Raw genomic sequence first — 22296 nt, 5'->3', positions numbered from 1 at the left:
GCAAGCGTTTTCATAAAAAAGAACCGGCTCATACGAGTCATTTGATCAATAGGCAGACTACACTTGGGCTGTTTTTGGTTCCCTACAAAGAACTGGGAAGAGTTTGGTTCCAGTATTTTTATGTTTTCTCTAACTATGGCTACATCCAGTTGCTGTACGTCAAGTCTGGGTAAAGATTTAACTATTTATCAAGCAAGAGAGGGATTTGCTCTCTGACATCACTACATCTGGAAAAGTGCACCAGTGGTCTTTGCTTGCCGCGGGGCCACAATGTCGTCTTGGACAACCACACACAGGTGTATAACGCTTTTAAAATTGGCTATGAATTATTGCAGAGAGGCACTGCCCATAACCAAATTCCAATTTGTCTTAATTTAGTGTGGGTTGGCTCAATGTGCTTGGCTAAATTTCAAACTAATACTAGGATCTGTTTTTGTCATAATTTTTTGGCCTAATGTATAATGATTCATCTTATTATAATCTATTTCGTTAGTTGATCTTCACCTCTTGAATTATTTTAGTTGGCAAAACGTTTAGTTGGCAAAACGGAATATTCAATAAAAAACAACTTTTGATGAGACAGGTGAAGGCTAAAGGCACATTGCTGGTGAAATACTAACTAGATATTGACCTCGATGGATCATAAGTAACCTCCATTAATGAAAAAGTAGCTTTAATTAAATAATGGAAAGAACAGGCTATTGTCCTGCTTTCAGTTAAAATATTTTCCCCAATCAGCTGGAGAATTAAATCAAATTATGGCAACGGTTCTCTCTGTGAAACCTTTTAGGTCAGGTCTGGAGAGTTGCAGTGAGAAGTGTGGTGGATCTGTCAGAGTTTTCTCAGTGACTTTAATAAGATTCAGACCAGTCTTGTTTTCACTCAGCAAAATGCGGTGCAGTGTGTGAGTCATGAGTCCTGTCATATGTTTGAGTAATTGCTATGAACCGAGTGACTCCTCGACGCATGTAACACTGCCTTGTAGCCAAATGGCACGTGAGGGGCCCCACTCAGCTGCTGCTCACATTTGCTTGTTTAAGACTAATGGCACCGTTGAGTTCACTTCACGTGTGCACAAACAGTCAGGCTGTAGCCAAAAATATCTCGCTTTTTCAGATAAACTGCCACAGCAATCCCTATCTATCCTTGCTTTCATTACTTTTGTTAATGCTGTGGGATAAAACGAATCGATCAGTCTGTCTCCATTCTCACATGTCAGAGAGTACGAATCCACCAAGGGATGGAATTTATGATATATGGAAATATTCTTCATAAATGAACTAGGATTTGTCATATTCTGGGCTAATCTTTATGTTTAGAAGGAATGTAATTGGCAAGGCGAAATAAACTTTTATGCGAGTATACATTTCGGAGGGCACTGATTTATGGATATTTCACAGAGAAGAGAGGTTTTAAGTCTGCTTATCTTTATTACTTACTTTTATAAGATTATTTAAAGATTTTTTTACCCAACAATAAAATTCTGCCATCATTTACTCATTCTCATGTCATTCCAAAATTTTTGTTCACGCTGCTCTTTTCCACGTCAAGCTCTGTAAATTACACACACACACACACACACGCACGCACGCACGCACACACACACACACACACACACACACACACACACACACACACACACACACACACACACACACACACACACACACACACACACACACACACACACACACACACACACACACACACACACACACACACACACACACACACACACACACACACACACACACACACACACACTGTGCATGACAAGTCTTCTGAAGCCATATTCTAGCTGAGTGAGGAACAGGCCACAAATTAATTAATTCATAACTACTTAAATTTCAGTAAAAAAACACTTTTCAAAATTATAAATAAAGCAAAGATTATATATTGAAGTATGACCATACATTTTACAAGAAAATACTATTTCAGTTATTCCACTTCAAAATTTTATGTTTTTATTCAATTTGTTATTTGCCATTTCTTTGTAATTATTGTAAAATTTACTAGCAATTTCCTTTTTTTTGTGTGTGTGTATTCACATTTTTGCATTTGGCAGGCACTTTTCTTCAAAGCAAACTGCATTGCTTTCAATGAACAATTTTTTTCAGGCTTCTCTTGCTCTAAAATATCACGATACTTTAATGGGACCTACTGTATTGTCCTTTTTGGAGCTTGACAGCCCTCTGGTCACCACTCAGTTTGAAACACAGACTGTATTTGTTGTCCAAAGAAGGAGGAAAATCATACGGTGACGAATTTACTTTATGAGTTTGAGTAAGCTATACTTTTAACTGTCAAAACTGTTCATCTAACCAAAAAAATGATCAAAGCATCCTCATTTGTAAGGGCAAACGGATATTCTTGCATTTTTTTATTTATTTAAATATATTTATCCATGTTGACTATTAATGATGCCTGAGTTATTCTTTGGTGTGGGGAGCATGAAATGTTATTTTATGACCGGTATATTTTGACATGTCCACATTCTTTATTTGCAAAGCCTCATAGCTTCGTTCCTATTCACCATGCTCCATTTAAATTTACTGGTAATGTGAACCAGCTTATGGGCACGGTTAAACTTGGAAGCTGACTACAAAATCAAAGAGCCATGTTTGACCTTACATGGCCGTTTCATTTGGAAGATGTTTTTGGTTCACATGTTTTGTTATGGAACACAGCAAAGAGCTCAGATGGTGGTTGTAAATATCTCACTCCAAGCCCATTGTCTACCTCCGGTGAACCCATACAATGTTGGCTCTACAAAAACTGTCAGTCAAGCAGGTGAAAGGTCAAAAGGTATTGAAACTGATACTGTACTTAGTGACTCTTCAGACAGTCATTATATAGATGTTTCATGTTTAGGATTAGTAGCAAACTGTGGTTTAGTTAGGGTTACTAAAAGTAATGCTATGATGCAGCTTTGCTCTCAGCTTAGCAAGAAAGATCAACTCTTTTGCTCACAGAAGAGTTTGACAGCCCAGGGCGTGCCGCTATTTGAATTTTTGGCATCGTTTTTGAAAAAGCAAGATTACCTCAGTGACTCATGATTTGGAAAGGCTGTTGAGGTTTTGGACTAGGCAAGAATTCTGTGTTATCAATCACTGAACTTGTCAAAGATTTTAGTGGGAAACATGATCTGTTGAGCTACCTACTTTTTTTTCTTTTCTCAGTGAAGCCATTTGAACAAAGTTGAGCTCTTGAATCAAACTCCCCAACCATCATAATCACTTTTCAGGTACAGGGTTGTGTGTTGATTTTATTTTCATCGTCATGTAAAAGTTATTTTATATTAGAGCATTTTTTTTTCTTTCATAAAATAGTATAATTTTAATTCTTAAATGCATGAATGCTTCACCAATCATTATGACATATTATGTATATATGAAGTATATATACACACACACACACACACACACATACACACATATATATATATATATATATATATATATATATATATATATATATATATATATATAGTATATAGTATCTAATGGATCTCGACCTGTTGCAAGAATATAAAACTCTCCTGATATTAGAGTAACAAATACAGGAGAATAACATAAAGTAACATATTTCGTTACCTTTTAGAGCTTGGAAGGGTTCAGTTTGAGCAGATGTTTTATACCATCATCACTGTCCTCGTCAGATCTCATTTCCCAGTACATTCAGCATCTGACTCATATTCACGATCTCAAACATATTCTCAAAACTATCATTTTCAACCTCTTCAAAATCAATATTTTGATAGCTGATCCACCAGATCCACCGTCAAGTAGGGCTGTAAACGATTAATCGTGATTTTGGATTCGATTAATCGTTTACAGCCCTACCATCAATTGACAGTGACACTAATATTTGATTGCGTTCAGTACTTGACCTGCAGTAAATCGCTGAGCCATTTTGCCAGTTTTGCTGATGATACTTCCTATTCTTTTGTTTTCTGCCTGCTGTAACTAAGAATGAAATGTCACGTCGTCGTTGTGTATCAGAATTTTCCATCTTGTGGAATAGAGGTGAATTGTTAGCGACCCTATACAATTGTTTACAAAAAAATGTATGGGAAAACAGGCATTCTTTTATCATTTATTCATTTATTTATTTTCTTGTTATATTGTTTATAATGAATTGATTGACGAATACTAAGAAGGTTGAAGTCTAACTTTAAAAAATAAATGAGTAGGAGGGTAGTAAATGACATCATGGGTCACTAAAGACCCAAAGTATGAGTTTAAGTGTCAGTGTCATCCATTTAACAGTTATTGGCCAAAACATAAAAATGATACAGTGCTTTTCTGTATTAAGCATTTTAATATCAGTGCATCCGATTCCTAACTGCAATCATTGTAGCAAATTGTGTGTTTATCATATTATTATATCTTTGCGTTACATGTGATAAAACAGGAATACTTGTCTTCAGGTATAGCAATTTAATTTATTCATGGTCTAAAATGCATATTTCATTTGTATAGGGCAAAAAATATATTTCCTCGTAGTGCATCATACCTTTGCCTACATATACATGTATCACAAAAGAGTGTATATTTCTCTACATTACGTTGCATGTTGGCCCAAATTAAAGAAAGGATTAGTTTACAATGCAGGTCTTTGTGAAGGTCATACACTGATGTGCCAGATATTAAAATCATATTTACATCTCTATGGTGTAGGACAATCACAGTTTTTTTTTTCTTTTTTTTTTCAAGTTTATGGTCAAATGAGCAGCCACTTGTCATTAACCCGTAGATCCGATCTTGTGATAAGTTTGATGGCACAAGCTCGTTTCTATGGGTCTCTGTCTCTGTGGTAGAAAATCGTCCAAAATGTAAGGCCAGCCTGCTTTGCCTTTTTTCATATTGCACTCTTTGCCTTGCTTGCCAGGCATTAAAGTTGCTCAGACATGTCTAGTGTAATTTACTATTGACTGACATTTATGTAAACTTCTTCAAAAGGAATTACAGCAACTGAGACTGTGTGCATCCAGGTTGAGGTAGTAGGTTGTATGGTTTAGAATTTTGCCCTGGGAGTTAACTGTACAACCTTCTAGCTTTCCTTGGAGCTCACAAGCCACCGATCAGCATACAGTTACCAAAATTAAACTACAATAAAACTTTGAAACTTGAAGAATGAAGTAATATGATGCAATGCATTTTTATTTGGAATTAGTAATGGACCTTTATATATCCTTTCATTAGTATTGAATGGAATTAAACATTCATGCATAACCCTGCGAGTCATTGAGGATTATGTCTGTCAGAAGTAAAGCTGCAGCCAATCACAGTTGAAATCGATAAAATAATCTGAAAAGGAATGTTTTATTTCTTTTTTGAAAATCAAGGTCTTTGTTAGCTTTCTTTATATATATATTTTTTTACAGTTCACTTCATGCATCCATCTTTGGTGAATGCTGCACTAGAATAAGGCTCATATTTCGACTACAGGGTGAACAGAATTGATTCTGTATTTGTCTACATCTCAGTCCATTTGTCATGTAAAACCACAAGAAAGCAATTGGCCTTACTTATAATTTCAATGGTAAACCAACAAGTTTCCTTGAGGGGATTTTTTTTACCCATCCGTTCACCCTTTAGCCATTGCATGAGCCCATTGGCTTTTAATTTTTCTCTGAAGCTGTAATATGAATTTTGCTTAGCTCTGCCGCACCTGACAGACAAGTGATAAAGCTTGCTTTTGCTTCATGTCCAGTAAATAACCATAATGTATACGTGGTGCACTGAGGTGTCATCGATTTGTCTGGAGCTGGTCCTTTCGGTGCTGTCAAAGAGTCTCAAGGATCAATGCCGGCTCGCCCTTTGACCCCTAAGAGAAATCAATAGCATTGAGCGTAAGGGGCATGGGCAGCGTCGATAGAGTTGGCTGTCAATTGGTGTGACAAGACATGATAGTTATTAATGTTTGCACACTCTACCCTGTCGGCCAGTACATCTCGGCTAAGACATTTTTTTATAGACATATTTTATGTTCTTGAAGATATTTGAGGAGAGCAGAGAAGTGTTAGTAGAGTGCAAAATGACGCGCTGTTCGGATTTGAATTGAGAATGCTTTATATATTTAAATCACATTTGAATTGAGGAAGCAAACAAGATGCAAGTTCCAATTCAAATTTTAATTAAAATAAATTATATAACTGAAATAAATGTAATATGACCACATTTTTTAACTAAAAAAACAAGTTGTCAAGCTAAACGTGTTTATAAAGCTTTGATAGATATAGGTGTATTTTAGTTTACATATTTCATCATATTTAATAAATTAACCTGTGTTAATCACCTGTATTACATTTCTTTGAATTGCAATTCCATTTAATTCCTCTTCCTGTCATTTCAATTCAAATTCCAACTGAACAAATTTGCATGAATTGAAAGAGATTCATGCGTTGAGTGTTACAGTGTTGAGATTCATTTATTGGTTTTGTATTTGCCTATAGTGAAGGGCCACTGCAGAACCATGACACTCAACTGCACAAGGACTAACAAGCTTTGTAAAGCTGGTAATGTATTTGCTGCAGCTTTAATGTCCAAAGGTGAAAGTGGGGGTCAGCAATGTCCAGACACTGAGGCAAAGGCTGTAATAGAGTTGATTGATTACAGGCACTAGTTTAGGGGCTGCATTGATTTCATTTGCTTTAAAAGTCCCTAGGCCCTGTAGAGTCTCCAATGTCTGCAGTCTGGAGTCCAAGCGGACTTGGACTTGAATTATGTGTTGCTGTAGAAATCGCTGTGTTCCTTGTGGTGCAGTGGAGATTATATACTGACATTCACAGCGCTGTGCTCCTCTGAGAATGCCTGCATAGGGCAGGAGTGTTAATGAAACGGGGAATGAACTGAACCACAAGATTGGCTGTTCTGTAAGTCATTATATCGTTACACGAACCCTCTTTCTCAATGAACCGCCTTTCTCAGTGTTTTCGCTATAATGTTAGACATAGTTAATGATGAATTAGTCATTAGGCATACACTTATTCATAATATGCTATCAGCAGTGGTGTAAATGATTGCTTAACAGTTAATTTCTCAAAGAAGATGTCATCGACTGACCCAGACCAACCGCAGAATAGTTTGTGCAAAAGGTTTATTGCTCTCCTCAGTCAATTAATTTTAGCGTCCCCTGAGCCGGGATGAGGTTGATGACGAGGTCGGCTGTCAGGAAGACATCGAGTTTGTGAGGTATTTCTTTGGATCTTCACTTTTCTGCCACCGGCCATTTGCCTTGTGCCTGAAGAGAAGCGCTCGCCTCACTCATGCGCCGCAGCTTCCTGCCACTGCGGGACAGCATGATGGATGTCTCCCACAAGCCAATGGCAGCAAACGGCGGGGCGGGTATAACCTGCGCCTTCCAGTCCACCCCCGCCCCCCTCCTAAGACCAGTCTGCGTCTGATTCAGCACACGGCTCCTCTCTTCTTTACCTCCAAATATGATTTTTTTCTCTCCTTCAGAGATGGATGGTGGCAGCGATGGTGTCTCGTTTGTTCGGGAAGGCAGAGGTAAATTGTGAATGCCGATAATGATCTGCTCATTCCCGGGAGCATCACCTTGGTCGGTCCTCGCCTTGTCCTCAGGGGAGGACAGGGGCCAGAGGTGTGGGGGGCGGGAGGAGATTGGGGGAGGAGCCGGGAGAGGTGAAGGGAATAACATCACTCATGTTTTGGCTGGGGTGAGCGACTGAATTGCCACCACAGATGGGAGAGATTTCATTAAGCCTACCGAATAGTGCCGACAGAGGTAAAAGAGGGGGGTGGGGTTCGCTGTTCGTATGTTTGCCACATCTGTATGTAGTTGCCAACTAGTCGCACGTCCAAATATCTAAGTGACAGCTTTGTCTTGAGGCGGTTTGGTGCATGCCTGCATTTCCAAAGGAGTGTCCGATGCAGCCTATTTGAAAGTAACACAGACTTTCGCTGGGGATTTCTCTGTCTTTTCTGTGTCCGCAACTATTGCCTGATGTATATAATCGCAATACAAGGTCGCTTTGACCTACCTGTTATGTGGACGAGGCACCTTGATTCTCTGCTGGGTGTCTATGGGATTGCATGTCTGTCATGACTAAGAGAAGACAACAAAGAGGAAGGACTTACCGTCTGGCTCTGAGATGGAGGTGGGGGGGGGGGGGGGGATGTTTCCTCTCCTCACACAAAGACTGCAGAGCAAGGGCATTTGTGTATTGAAGTCCAATCTGAGAAAGAGGAAACAAGTTTCACAAGTTGTCATTCAGCTCGTTGCCTTTTCATTCTTCTTTTCCACCCCATCATCCTATTATAGTTTTGTCTCATGCATAATAGTTATTAGCGATACGTCTTTGTATTTTACTTGCAACATTTTCAGGCTTTTCACAGGACCAGTGATGCTTTAGGACATAAAGCATACGTGATGCAGCCAGACACAAACTTTTGGCAGTGTAGAAGCTGCTGAGTTCAGCTTTGACAAAAGAAAAGCAATAGCCTCAGCTGGTTATAGCTGCCCTCCTCCTGTTCCCTGAGACCCTAACTCGTGAGTTCTTCTTTCAAAATCACGGGTCAGGAGCTTGGGAGACAGGTGGAGGGCTTCAGCACCTCTGACCAAAAAAAAAAAAATACGGACAAATGAGCTTGTGCAACAGTCTGTTTGCCTGCTTAATACATGCTAATCATATCATGTTATATATGGGCTTGTCACACTGCACTTAACCCAGGGTGAGCATTTAAATCCCAGGTTAACACCACTTTTAACCCTGGGTAAAGCGCTTCACGCTTTTATTTTTTGAAAGCAAGTTATCATGACTGTTAACCCTGGGTTAGAGCAGGGTTTATCGGGACTTTGTGTTGCTAACCCTCCAATTGTGGTGCCAAAAAATATAGTGTAAAACGATTAAAAAGAGTTTAGTTTCATATTGTATATTCTTATAGTATAAATGACATTGTTGTATATATAAAATATGAGCATAGCGGTTTTCGCAGATTTTCTAATTCATTCATTTAAAAAAAAAACAAATGTATCTCCTGATTTCACAAATAGGAATGTTAGCCTAGAGTTTCCAAATATACAGTGTGAAGTTAACTACCCATAAGTAAAGTATAAACAAGTGAATGAGTGATATGAGTGAACCGGTTTACATTAAACAAGGGATTGGAATGAGAAATGAAAATCCCACAGGCTATTTCGAGATCTGTATTTAAAGGGTTAGTTCACCCAAAAAGGAAAATTCTGTCAGTAATTACTTGATAAACTTATGGTTGAGCCACTGTAGTCACTTGGACCATTTTAAACATTGTCTTTACTGACTTTCTGGGCCGGCAAGTTTCAATAACATAGAAGCCTATGGAGGAGTGAGACAGCTCTCAGATTTAATCCAAAAATATCTTAATTTCTGTTCCGAAGATGAATGAATGTCTTACGGGGTTGGAACAACATGAGGCTGAGTAATTACTGACAGAATCTTTTTTTTGGGGGGGGGTTGAACTAACCTTTTAAGCTCTGAACTTAAATTCATAACTTAAAACATTTCACTCACTTCAATCACCTTGAGGCACGACCGGTTTGTAAACCGGGAAATACCAACTTAGGATACACCTGGCAGGTAAAGTGTCTGGTAAGGGGGGTTTCCATCTAAAGTTCTCAGATCAGAGCATACATTTATTTCAATACTATAGTAAAAGTCTAATTAAATGCAACACATGTACATGTTCCTTATACGTAGTTTTGGTAAACCGAGACGTATCTTGTGGCTCTTTCACAAGCACAGCTAATGCATTAAAAGGCGTATCAAAAGGAGAATTTACTGGGAATTTAATATGTAGGTAATGCATTTGGTTTGCTTCCTGCTGGGCATATGGTTACTATTACAGTTTATTGGCAGAGACAGAGATTGTCAAGAGTGTAGGGAGGGCAAATGCTGTTTTCAATAATTTTTCGAAGAAGTTCTCTGGCAGATTAATTAAAAGCAGATTGGCTTCTTTATTATGGAATTATCGCGGAGGCAAGATGTACAATGGAAATAAAAGGTAGAAAAGGTCAGTATATTCCATTACTGTCCATTTGATGTCTGTGAACTAGGAGGATTATGAATATATATTTTTTATCTAAGAAGCGGGTGGGATTTATTTCCATCACTCAAATATTTTCACATCGTTAGAGTTTCCAATCAGACTCCAGGTCTGAGGATAATTGCTTTGCTTCAAAATGTCATTGCTGCGTTTATGACAGCTGTTAGCGAGTCTTCAAACATTTATGGATTAATAGCATAATTCTGCAGACAGTTCTAATGCCATTCAGGATGCTTGTCTGCTTCATATTAAATTCAGAATAATTCACTATTCCAGTACCTGGTTTACCATTTGCATTAACCTACATTTATTGTGTAATTATAAAGCCACTGGCTGAGTTAGACTTTGCTAATTTAATATATATATATATATATATATATATATATATATATATATATATATATATTTGATTAAAACACTCAGATTGACTCTTGCCCCTTTTTGTCATTATTTTTAAATCTCTGACTCTCAACTGAATGAGTTGAATGAGAAAAAAAAGAAAAGCGTCTAAAATGCAACCTCAACAAAACTGATTGTCCTCTGACGCTAACCATCCAATTACGCACTGCATGGCTTTTATATATTTATTAAACTTCACTCCAAGCCGTGGCAGTTTTCCAGCTAATAGGTGGTTGCCAGAGCCCCCAGCAACAGTAGCGAGATAGTCATCCACCATGAATACAAAACAGTCAGGCATGGCACAGTAAGCCTGAAGCCACTAGGCTCAGTCAAATGCGCATGCCCACTGAAAGAAAAACAGCCATGCTGCATCTGTCTGTAATCTGGCCACCGGAAATCGGGATATCGGAAAGAGGACTTAGTTGTGTATCTTTGAGTTTCCATTCAGAGTTAAAGTGAGGGTTTTAAAGCGGAAACATCTAACTTGATGGTTTACAGCTCCCTAGATATTAGTAATGAGATTATATAGTACAAGCAGAGGTTCTCAACTTTCCTGAGGAGTTTAGCTCCAACCTTGATCAAACTCACCTGATAAGTAATTTGCTTTTTCATGTATTTGATTAGGGTTGGAGTTGAAAAGTGAATCTCGAGGGCCAGAGTTGAGAACCCCTGTTATAGAGTTTAGTGGGCACATTTCAATGTACTGAGAAAATTGCAAATCAAATTGTGGAAGAAACTGGCAGGTAATTATGAGACTTTTTGGATCTTTTTTCTTGGGAAATCGCCATGGAATCTATTCTAGGGCTGTCAAAATGGTTTAAAAACGGCCTAATGTTACTGACTGAAATGTCGACCCATGACGAGCTATAGCATTAGGGGTGTTGATGGACTCTATCTACTCCATCTGGGTTTTGATCATCTTTCTGAATCCGATCTGGATGTAGTCTTTGAAAAAAACGTGATTTTCTCAGATGTACGTCTAGCACTTATTTACAGAGACCCAATGGAAAAGCAGCGCTCTGTGTGAACGTCTTGGTTTCCGTTTTGAGCTCTATTTCTCAGTGGTTTGAATAGTTTTGTTAGAATTGTTTGTATGGTTTGAATCATCGTAGCATGTCGTGCATTGATAAGGCTGTCTGACACAACTCAAATTCAGATGCACCGTTTTAGCATTCGAATGGGGATTTTTATTTTAGATTCGACTAATATTCAAAATTCAACTTTTAATTTGAATTATTTCTAATCAATTCAAAATTACAGTGAATAAAATATCTTGATTGTGGACTTTTACAGTGATTTATCAACAAGAGTACTAATAGTACGAGTCATGAATTGTGGGTAATTTCCACAGTGCAGAGCTGGCACGATCCTCAGTCAATTTAAGTGCATTAAATATGTAGTCCCAAGGAGGTCAAGGAAGGCCTCAAAGTGACTGAATTGTTTTGACAGATATTGTAAGATGCTTGAGGGCGAAGCTATTGTCTCCATTTAATAAATGAGAGTCAACTAAGGACACAACCGCTACTTTGGTCACAGATGTCTTGCTCTTTTCTAGTTAACTTTTTCTTCCTCTTCTTTTCTATTCTATCACACACGCATATTTGCTAGCACACACTTGGGTGATAATCAGAGTTGGCTGATGTCTGGGTTTTTCAGACACTGCGGCAGGCGTCCAGACAGTCACCTGAAAACTCCCTCCATCTTTGAGTGTGCTGCCGCCATTGCGTTCACCCTCCATTTCAATCTTATGAATACGCTGCATATAGATTACAACATTTTCATTTCATTTTCACATTTCAATTTCGTGAAAATGAGAGGCTGTTGAGAGGCAAATCAATGTTTTATGATCTTTTTTTCCCTAATTTCAACCATGCACTGTCAGACAGCCATTAGCGCCAGTGAGATTCACTTTAGTGTCGTCATGTGGTGGATAGAGTCTGTAAATGATATTCTGGCTCCAAATCTCCCATTGTCCCTCTTCAACTCAGTTTTATCTCCTTGGCGCCCTCTACTGCATTGCTTTGTAGGTGTTGCCATGACAACCCAATCCCTGTGCATCCATATTTCAGTTCGCAAGCGACAACAAGGTGCACTGTCGCATTATTTGTATCGGCATACACCAAGGTCACTTTCTCTCAGCGGTCTGTCTACCAAAGTCAGCAACCCTCATGTCGGCCAGCCCACCATGAGCTATTGAGCAGACATGATGTGCACGGACACTTTTTGAATATATGATATCATATGATCACCAGGTCACATTTTGCTGACATGTTTTCTTTAAACTGGCTAAATAATAGTGGAGGAAAACCTCACTATGGGTCTCATATACCAAGTTTTAACTGTACGATAATTGTAGGGGCAATTTCATGGAATGTTTAGCATAATTTGTGTGCCTCATATGGAAATGTATCCGTTATTTATGGACGATATGTGGGTTTACCGCAGATGAGTCAAGCGCCAAACTAAAACCGTCTCATAAGATGGTAAATGTGTGGTTTCGGCTCAAACTGAAATACCGCAGAGTGAGGACAATTTCAAATGATGTATATGTGCGATTGTTGCTGAAATCGTGCCGTGTGTTTCATTTGCAGGCAAACGGCGGAGTTTATGTGAAGCTCATCTCCACACAGATGAGCTGAGAGGTCAATGAGTTCCTGGGCTGCCACAGAGACTGCCAAGTACAACCAGACACACTCTATTAGATGCATTATAAAACTGTTGAAACTCTCTCTGTCTTTTTCTCTTGCTCTGCTTCTCGCTCTCAGTGTTGCATTAACCAACTCTTATTACTTTCAAAATGCTTTTGTCCAGGCTTTGTTCAATAAAGAAATATAAAAGGTGAACAACTTGGTTCTTTTGCTTGTTTTTCCCCCCAAAAGAAATATACTGCAACTTTTCTGCACAAGACAATCTACAGGAGATTTTAGCAAGGAAAAGTTGCTGTTAAAAAAATTATATATATTTATATATATTTTTTACTAAACTGAACTGAACACAAACTACTATGGGGAGTAAATGGGGCCCATCAACTGTTTGGTCTTCAAAATATCTTCTTTTGTGTTCAGCAAAAGAAAGAAAAAAACCTGCAGGTGAGTAAATGATGACAATATCCCTATAACAAAAGTGTTCATTTTACAATTAATAATGTGCAAGTTGAGTACAATGTTAAAAAAAAAAAAAATCTGTTAATTTTGTAAATGTTGTGTAAAATATGAAACAATATTGAAATGCATGTTATATAACATTCAATTATATTTGATGTAAAAAAATTAAATTTTCTAAATGTTTTTTTTTAATTCTAATTCAGTATTGGCCTGCTCATTAGAAAATCAGCAACAAAAGTGCTTATTTTACAGTAGATAATGCACTTTTTTAAATGTTAAAGGAAACATGTTTCCTGTTAAATATTATACAAAATAATAAATAAATTAATAATCAGATGAAATATCTTAACCAGGGGTGCATCTGGTACTCAAAAACAAAACTATAGGGGCTTCAGAAGGGGAACAAAATATAAAAAATGGTGGATCCTGTTGTAGAGCAAGACAATCCGCGTCCAAACACTCACTTAGTAAGAAAGGTAAGGCTTTTTACATTTCTAATTATGTGACTGCCTGGACAACGATTTTCTTGCTCTACAACAGGATCCACATACCATTTTTAAATAAACAAATAAATGAATACATATAAAACAAATTGTACTCTTATTCATTCATTTTATTTAAATTTAGCATTTTATATTGACCTGCACTTTATAGATCAGCATCAGCTTGTCCTGATTTGAGGATTAACAGAAGTCATTTTAATAATACACTTCTTTCTTTTTTTTTATGGTCAAAAGATTTTTTTACTGTTAATTTTGTATATTGTGGAAAATAATAAATAACATTTTATAAATAAATATGATTTAATATATGTATTACAAAGCATTATAAATAAATAATTTTGTAACATTTTTATATTCATTATTTTGATTGAAATTCAGTATTATATTGGCCTGCTCTTTAGATATCAGCCTTAGCCATAAACAAAATCGTATCCTTGGACCACTAGAATCCAAAGACCAGAAAAGACTGAGTTCCGCTTGGCATTCTCCCAGCTAAAATCGTTCATCTCTCTTCCACAGCCCCCACTCTCTCTCTCTCTCTCTCTCTCTCTCTCTCCACCAGTGAGCCGAGGCAGCGAATGAGCGCTGCATTCTAATAGGATGAATCCGGTCACTGCTGTAGGGGGTACGGAAGTGCCATGAGAGTCCAACCAGAGAGCCAGACACAGACAAAAGCCCCATGCTTTGCCCAAGTTACCTGCCACAGACACTACCTGCTACACAACCTGACCTTCTCTCTACAATACCGCCTCTATTGTTCGCTTGTCAAGGGCAACGAAAAGAATAGCTCCCTTTTCCCGCAAGAGCTTTTTCCACAAGCCACACTTTGAGCATTAGTGCTTTATTGAGACATCCACTGAAAATGAATGAGAGATTAAAACCAAGCGGCGCTTCTTTTGGTTCGGACTTGTGCAGACTGGTTTAGTAACAGCCACAGGTCTCCAGTGTGTTTTATCATATTATTTATCATGAGTCTCGAATGTCAATTCATTAGTCGGTTTTATTCGTCTGCTCTGGCAGCGTGCGTCAGATTTGCGTCAGGCACGAACCCGACTGTGAGATTTAAGCTTATACGGAAGGATGTGAGGCGGCCAAGTCAAACATTCTTTGAAGTCATGCATTTTGCAGAGATATTAAGCAATCTAAAACACAAAAAACAGCTCTTTTACTCTGCAAAGCAGCAGATATTATAGAGAAGTCACAGATAAATCTCACACGATGCATCGAATCAAATGTCCGGCCGAAAAAGCAACACAGATGTTGTTGCTATGCTTAACTAATAGGCTAATGTGTTTTATTTTAAAGTCAACTTTCAAAAAACTGAACTTATGCTGTATACTCAAATGTGAAATGTACCAGCTACTGTGTATTGGATGAAGTTATGAATGTTTTGAAGCTGGTAGCCTAAGGGCTGGAGAGATGCCTACCTTTCTCCCTTCACAGGCCTCTGTCTAATTATACATTCCACTGAGATCTCCATTCAAATGGCCTGATCCCTACATGCACACATTCATATTTCTAAGCCAGTCCAGAAAGACCCAACTGGGGAAAATGGACCTATACAAAAAAAAAAGAGAGAGAAAAAAATGAAAAGATTATTTTTACTATAAACAGAACAGAATAAAAATCAGTTACCATATTTTTTTTTAAACCGCAGAAGTGAAAATAAACCTAATGTTCAAGGAACATAAGCACTTTTGATTGCTGAACCACAAAGTTGCCAAAACCACAACAGCAGAGGTCCAAACCCCCTTACCGGGTCCACAAAGCGAACTCGGCTTTGTAGGAGCAGAAGCAAACATTGTGCTCCTCCTACCTTCATCAAAAAGCGCTGACGTTGTATTTTGTGCCACCGAGAGTGTTTTACACAAACGACATTGCGTTTATCCCCCTTGTACATCACAAGAAATGTAAGTTAGACTCAATACTGAATCAGGAGTGTGTCAGAAAATAGAAATTAAGTACAGAAATGACAGATGTCACTTCATGAATCTTTTCTATGTAATACAATGTTACATATCACACACAAATCTGAAGGATGTACTGCTGACAACTGATCTCTATAAATCACAACTAAAATGGTGTCATTTTAGGGGTTTATGCTTATTTACTCTTTCTCAAATGGATGGACTGCAGTTGCTACACAGAGAATCAACATTGTGATGAAAACAGATGGGTGAAGAAAGTTAAACCAGACCGAGGGCAAGACCAAAAGCTAATTATGTAGCCCATGTATAATATTTATCTCTACAGAGTTGAAATTGTTAAGTAACAACCAGCAAATTGATGAATCTGGGTTGATTTCTCCCATTGTAATCAGAAATTAAACTTCACTTGCCAGTGCAATAACAAATTAAGATAAATCAGATTTCCCCTTCAGTAGCCTATAAAATGCACAACTGAAGTGAAATGCAATTCTAGTGAAATCTCCTGTAACTAAAACAGGAGCTGGTGTAAAGATAAAGCCTGCCATCTAGTGGTGCAAAGCATGGATTGCCTGTATTTCCTTAGATTGTTCACCCAAAAATAAACATTTTGTCATTACTTACTCACCCTCAAGTTGTGCCAAACCTGTATGAATGTCTGTCTTCTGTTGAACACAAAGGACGATCTTTTAAAGAATGTTGGTAACCAGACAGTTGACGGCAACCATGACTTCCAAAGTATTTTTTTCCTACTATGGAAGTCAATGGTTGCCGTTAACTATCTGGTTACCGACATTCTTCAAAATATCTTAGTTTGTGTTCAGCAGAAGAAAGAAACTCATACAGGTTTGGAACAACAAACCTATAGTGAGTAAATGATGACATAATTTTTATTTTTGGATGAACTATCCCTTTAATGAAAGACACCAAGTTTATAAACCAGCTTTGTTTGGTTATAACTGATTTTGGATATGCCTATTATACAAAGTCTTGGAAAACATCCAACATTGATATTTTACAGCCTTAAAAACTTTGTTGCTCTACAAACTGATTGACACCATTTTGAACAGGTACAATTTACCTGCCTATTTCTATTAAATTTCCATTTGTGTTATGGAGGTGCCATTGGATTGCGGGTTAATTTCTCTCTTTGAGCATTTTTAAAAGGATTTATATACGCATCATATTGATCTATAAGGTAAGGGTTCCTGCCTGCTCTCAGACATCTAGTGGTTAAGATGAAAGAAATGAAGTAAGTTAAGATGTGGGTTTACATCTTTCGCAGGTGGACAGTGAATCTATTGAAATTAACATATTTAAATTTCAGCATCTTGTTTGCAGGAACGACTTTTATAATATTGGTCAAAACTGTGGTGTAAGCTCTCACATATGCACATGCAGTAGACAGATAGGATGGTAGGCATTTCCCAGCTCACAAGTGTGTCATGGAGTATTTTTGAGATAAAAAATAAATAAATTTATAATTCTACTTTAAAGCTCACTGACTGTTGTAAAAGAAAGGGCAAACCAACGATGCTGTGGGCCAAAAAGAATGATTGATGCTTCGCAGTGATGATGGCCTTCCATAAAGCCCTTCATAAAAGCCCCTCCTTTCAAGCTATAAGGCTGACACTTTCATATTTTTTGCCACGTATAAAACACATCCACAGTCACAGAGCTGGGTTGCTCTTGCAGCTGTGAGTAGACAGTGGATACCCAGATGAACATGCACATTTACAAGCATTTAGTGTATCGACATTGGCCTTCATAAAAGCCTTTCATTTAGCTACAAATGATATTGTAGTAATGATAGATTCTTACTAAATCTATTAGGGGAAGTGAGTGAATATACTTAATTTTCTTTTTTTTTATGTACAAAAATAGTCTATTTGAAAGAAACCAACCATGAAAATAAGTTATTATCCTTGGTTTTTACTAAGAATCAAGTAGCCTAAATGCACCGCTCAATTTACCTGGTCACACCCAAACAAGGTTGGCAATCACATTTGAAATAACGAAATGCAACTTCCTCATGGATATTGTGTGAGAGAAAATTCTAAAGACACGTTTTAAAACAAGAGATTATTGCTGCTTACCTTTAGTGAAAGTTACTCGGTCTTACTTAGTGCCAATTATTATTTTAAAAAAAAAGAAAGAAGATCAGCTGTTTATTGCTCTTGAGCACCACTTTAGCACCCGCTGGTAGAATATGTAACTACACTATTATGAAATTCAAAGCCATTCAAAAGTAGTAATGCTTTCCAGCCAAATAGCCTAAAAAATGTTCCCCCAGGCAAAATAAAAAAAATAATTTGATTGTACTATACAATCAGTGTTCCATTCAAATGTTCCCAAAAAAGTTTGAGCCGATTAAGCAAAGATGGCAGCCTTAAAGGGATCTCACCAAAAATGAAAATTAGCCAATGATTTACTCACCCTGAAGCCATCCTATGCTATGTGTATATGACATTCTTCTTTCAGACGAATACAATCGGAGTTATATATATATTTTAAAAAATGTCATCGAAGAATTCTGAAGAAGAAAAAAAATGCATCTTGGTTGTTTGCAACATAGATATTAATAATAAATGTTTATTACGCACTAAATCAGCATATTAGAATGATTTCTTGCCATCACAGGAATACATTACATTTTAAAATATATTTAAATAGAAAACAGTTATTTCAAATGTTACATTTTTGCTCAAATAAATGCATCTGTGGTGGGCATTTTTTTTTAAATGTTTTAAAACTGGTTAATGGTATTGTGTAAGAAAGTAGTATAAGAAATAATAAGTATATATATATATATAAAGAATACATTAATTCTCAGTAAAAAACAGAACACAATAGCACAATGTATCACTAAAAAATATTGTATGGAAAATATTGTATGGAATTGTCTAGCACAAACATAAAATGTTTTTCATATAAAGTTAAAAGTTAAAGTACATGATCTCTGTATACACCTTATTAGATGATTAGTTCATTTAATTTTATATATTTTACTTTCAATAAAACATTTGCAATGGGTTTTTATGCATGTTTTATGCATGCAAACTTATTATATATATTTTTTTTTTTGCATTTCCACTATTCTGACCAGCAGGCGTCGCAGCGTGTGGAGTTTCAAACGATTAGAAACAGTTCAAATTAAATGTTTTTTTTTAAAGGTGGTGATCAATAATGATTGCTGTGTGTGTGTGTGTGTGTGTGTGTGTGTGTGTGTGTGTGTGTGTGTGTGTGTGTGTGTGTGTGTGTGTGTGTGTGTGTGTGTGTGTGTGTGTGTGTGTGTGTGTGTGTGGGTGGCTTGGTTTATTATACATTGTGGGAACCGAATGTCCCCACAAGGATAGTAAAACCTGAGATCACCTCCATTGTGGGGACCAGCCAGCGGTCCCCATGAGGGGAATGGGTTAATAAACATACTAAATTATATATTTTTGAAAAATGCAGAATGTCTCCTGTGATGGGTAGGTTTAGGGATAGGGGCAGTGTAAGGGGATAGAATATACAGTTTGTACAGTATAAAAACCATTACGCCTATGGAATGTCCTCACAAGGATAGAAATGAAAAACTGTGTGTGTGTGTGTGTGTGTGTGTGTGTGTGTGTGTGTGTGTGTGTGTGTGTGTGTGTGTGTGTGTGAGAGTGCGCGCGCGCGCGTGTGTGTGTGTGTTAGATAGATAGATAGATAGATAGATAGATAGATAGATAGATAGATAGATAGATAGATAGATAGATAGATAGATAGATAGATAGATAGATAGATAGATAGATAGATAGCCTAAGTCTTATCCCATTGCCCACAAGATGGCAGTGTTTGCTCATATTATGGGGCAATGTGCTAGAAAGTAAATAAAAACACTGGTAACACGATAAACATTCCCTTGTATAGAGTGACTGGTTTAGGGCTAATACAATACAAACTGAAATATATTTTGATTCTGACTTCACTGTTTGACAAATAGCCTTGTGCAATTAGTACAAATGTAAATAATCTCTGTTCTCACATGATTGTGAGAACTCTGAGACAGTGTGTGTGGGACAGAGGTCTAAAAATAAAAGCTGGCACTAATGATGCTCATTCACGCAGAGAAAAATCAATTAAAATTGAAAACACAGTAATCATAATAACTTATCTCCTGCATCCTGTTTTGAATATTAATACTGCACAAATATTTACACAAATGACAATAATTCATGCTGTAATTTCATGCCTCACAGTTTCCCATTTTAAGGAAGGCAGAAAAAATGAGTCTGGAACCAAACAAAATAACTTCCTACAAATACTTCCACTCTGTGTGATCAAACAAAGGTGTATCATGTTATTGTAATGAACTCGAATGAATCTTCTCGCTTTACCTTGTGTCATCTATGCACACTTAGGGAAATATTATTGTGTGCTCGGCTGTCTATCTCGAACCTGTTCAACAGAGCGTCTGCCACACAAACACACACCATGATACTGTCAAGTGCTTCCTGTACACTGACACCTCCATGTCCTTGCAAGGCTGAACCGTGTTATAATAAGATTCAGGGTTACACGGTGGCGCAGTGCTGTCAAACCCCTTCAGAATTCCACCTTAAAGACCCCATGGTGTTCTGCTCTCCTGCAGATATGATCAAACTATAGCTACAACTAGCCCTTCAGCAAAAGTGCACATGCTGTACTGTTACAGCTTTACAGATTGGTTGGGTTTGTTTTTCAAAATCAGTGTGAACCAGGAGCCACTTTTTTTTATCTTTCTTTTTTTTTTTGCTTCATTTTGTGCTTGTGTGCTTTTTTCATTTGCTTCTATCCGTCCTGAAGCCGTTTTTAAGTGCAAATCGACAGCGCTTATCATTTGGAGATGCAATTTCTACCGTTCTCTCCTCTCTCCTGCTGTCATCCATGTGATATTAGATATGTTGTTTTCACTGTCTATCTCTGACACATCTGTGTGTGCATCTGACCAAGAACAACGGCCTCTGCGCCCCAGCCTCCTCGCTAAAGTTGCAAACGGTGAAAAGTAAGTGGCTTTTTAACCTCTCAACCGTTCATATAGTCATTCAGGCATATCCACACCAAAAGTGTGCATTATAAATGATTTTGTACTGTTGTGACTTTTTCTCGGGTGGCACTTAATGCCTTTACTGTGCATGTGTACCACCTCTTCAGATTGTATAGGTTTTGCTGTGTTTGATGTTTGAAGTTAAAAAACCTTCCTTATCATTTTTCCTGAGGTCCTTATCTCAAAGATTCAGCGTCTGCACCTTTGATATGTTGTTTGAAAGGATGCTTGTTAGTCCTTGAATGTTCTTGTTGGATTTTCTCTGTATGTATGTATGTATACACACACACACACACACACACACACACACACACACACACACACACACACACACACAAACACACACACACACACACACACACACACACACACACACACACACACACACACACACACACACACACACACACACACACACCTAAATTCACATGTAGCATTTTGAAATAAATAATTGTAGTTTTTAGTGTTTTGATCATAATTTAGACAACATTTAGACAACATATTATAATATTACTATTATTGTATACATTTTTTTAAATGACACTACAGTATTATTCAAAAGTTTGAGGTCAGTAAGATTTATTTAATTTTTTTAAAAATGTATTCTGATAAATTGATCAAAAGTTATATAGAGACATTTACAATGCTACAAAATATTTATTTGGCAAAGATATGCTATTCACTTTATAATGCAACAAAATATTTATTTTGCAAAGATATGCTATGCACTTTCTATTCATCAAAGAAAAATCATGTTTTTCACCAAAAAAAAAACACATTAAGAACTGTTTGCAACATAGATAGTAATAAGAAATGTTTATTGCGCACCAAATCAGCATATTAGAATGATTTCTTGCCATCACACGAATACATTTTACAATATATTCAAATAGAAAACAGTTATTTCAAATGTTACATTTTTGCTCAAATAAATGCTGTGGTGGGCATTTTTTTTTAATGTTTTAATATTCCAAAACTTTTGAATGGTATTGTGTAAGAAAGTAGTATAAGAAATAATAAGTACGAGAAAAAATAAAGAAAACTTTAATTTTCAGTAAAAATGTACATTATCATACCTTGTGTCCCTTAAGTGCACAATATTCCTTATCTGTTATTGCATTTTTCTGACAGAAAGACCAAACCGTTAGTTGACAAGGGGCGGTGTAAATAATTCATGTTTCTCAGAAGAGACAAGAGGTTTATTGCTTTTCCCTGTCGTGCAGAGATTTTCTGTGTCTTGTTTTGTTTTCCAAATCCTCCCAC

At 37.1% G+C, this 22296-nt stretch overlaps 1 protein-coding gene and 1 long non-coding RNA gene across 2 annotated transcripts in view; one reads left to right on the top strand and one right to left on the bottom strand.

Annotated features, from left to right (window-relative positions):
- Positions 1-13289, top strand: part of LOC306996910 (arsenite methyltransferase) — a 52908-nt gene extending 39619 nt beyond the window's left edge. The window contains exon 12 of the mRNA XM_079609856.1: positions 13040-13289. The gene's annotated coding sequence lies outside the window, so the exon portion shown is untranslated. The remainder of the gene's footprint in view (positions 1-13039) is intronic.
- On the bottom strand, positions 4895-18143 carry LOC306996911. Its single transcript, XR_013797204.1, has 4 exons — positions 18077-18143; positions 15483-15612; positions 8106-8203; positions 4895-5829 (listed from the first exon to the last, which is right to left on the bottom strand). It is a non-coding gene; the product is annotated as an uncharacterized lncRNA (long non-coding RNA).
- Positions 18144-22296: the final 4153 nt, after the last annotated feature.

This window comes from Phoxinus phoxinus, assembly GCF_949152265.1.
Source record: "Phoxinus phoxinus genome assembly, chromosome: 4".
Classification (NCBI taxonomy): Eukaryota; Metazoa; Chordata; class Actinopteri; order Cypriniformes; family Leuciscidae; genus Phoxinus; species Phoxinus phoxinus.
This window is presented reverse-complemented; position numbering and strand designations above follow the sequence as displayed.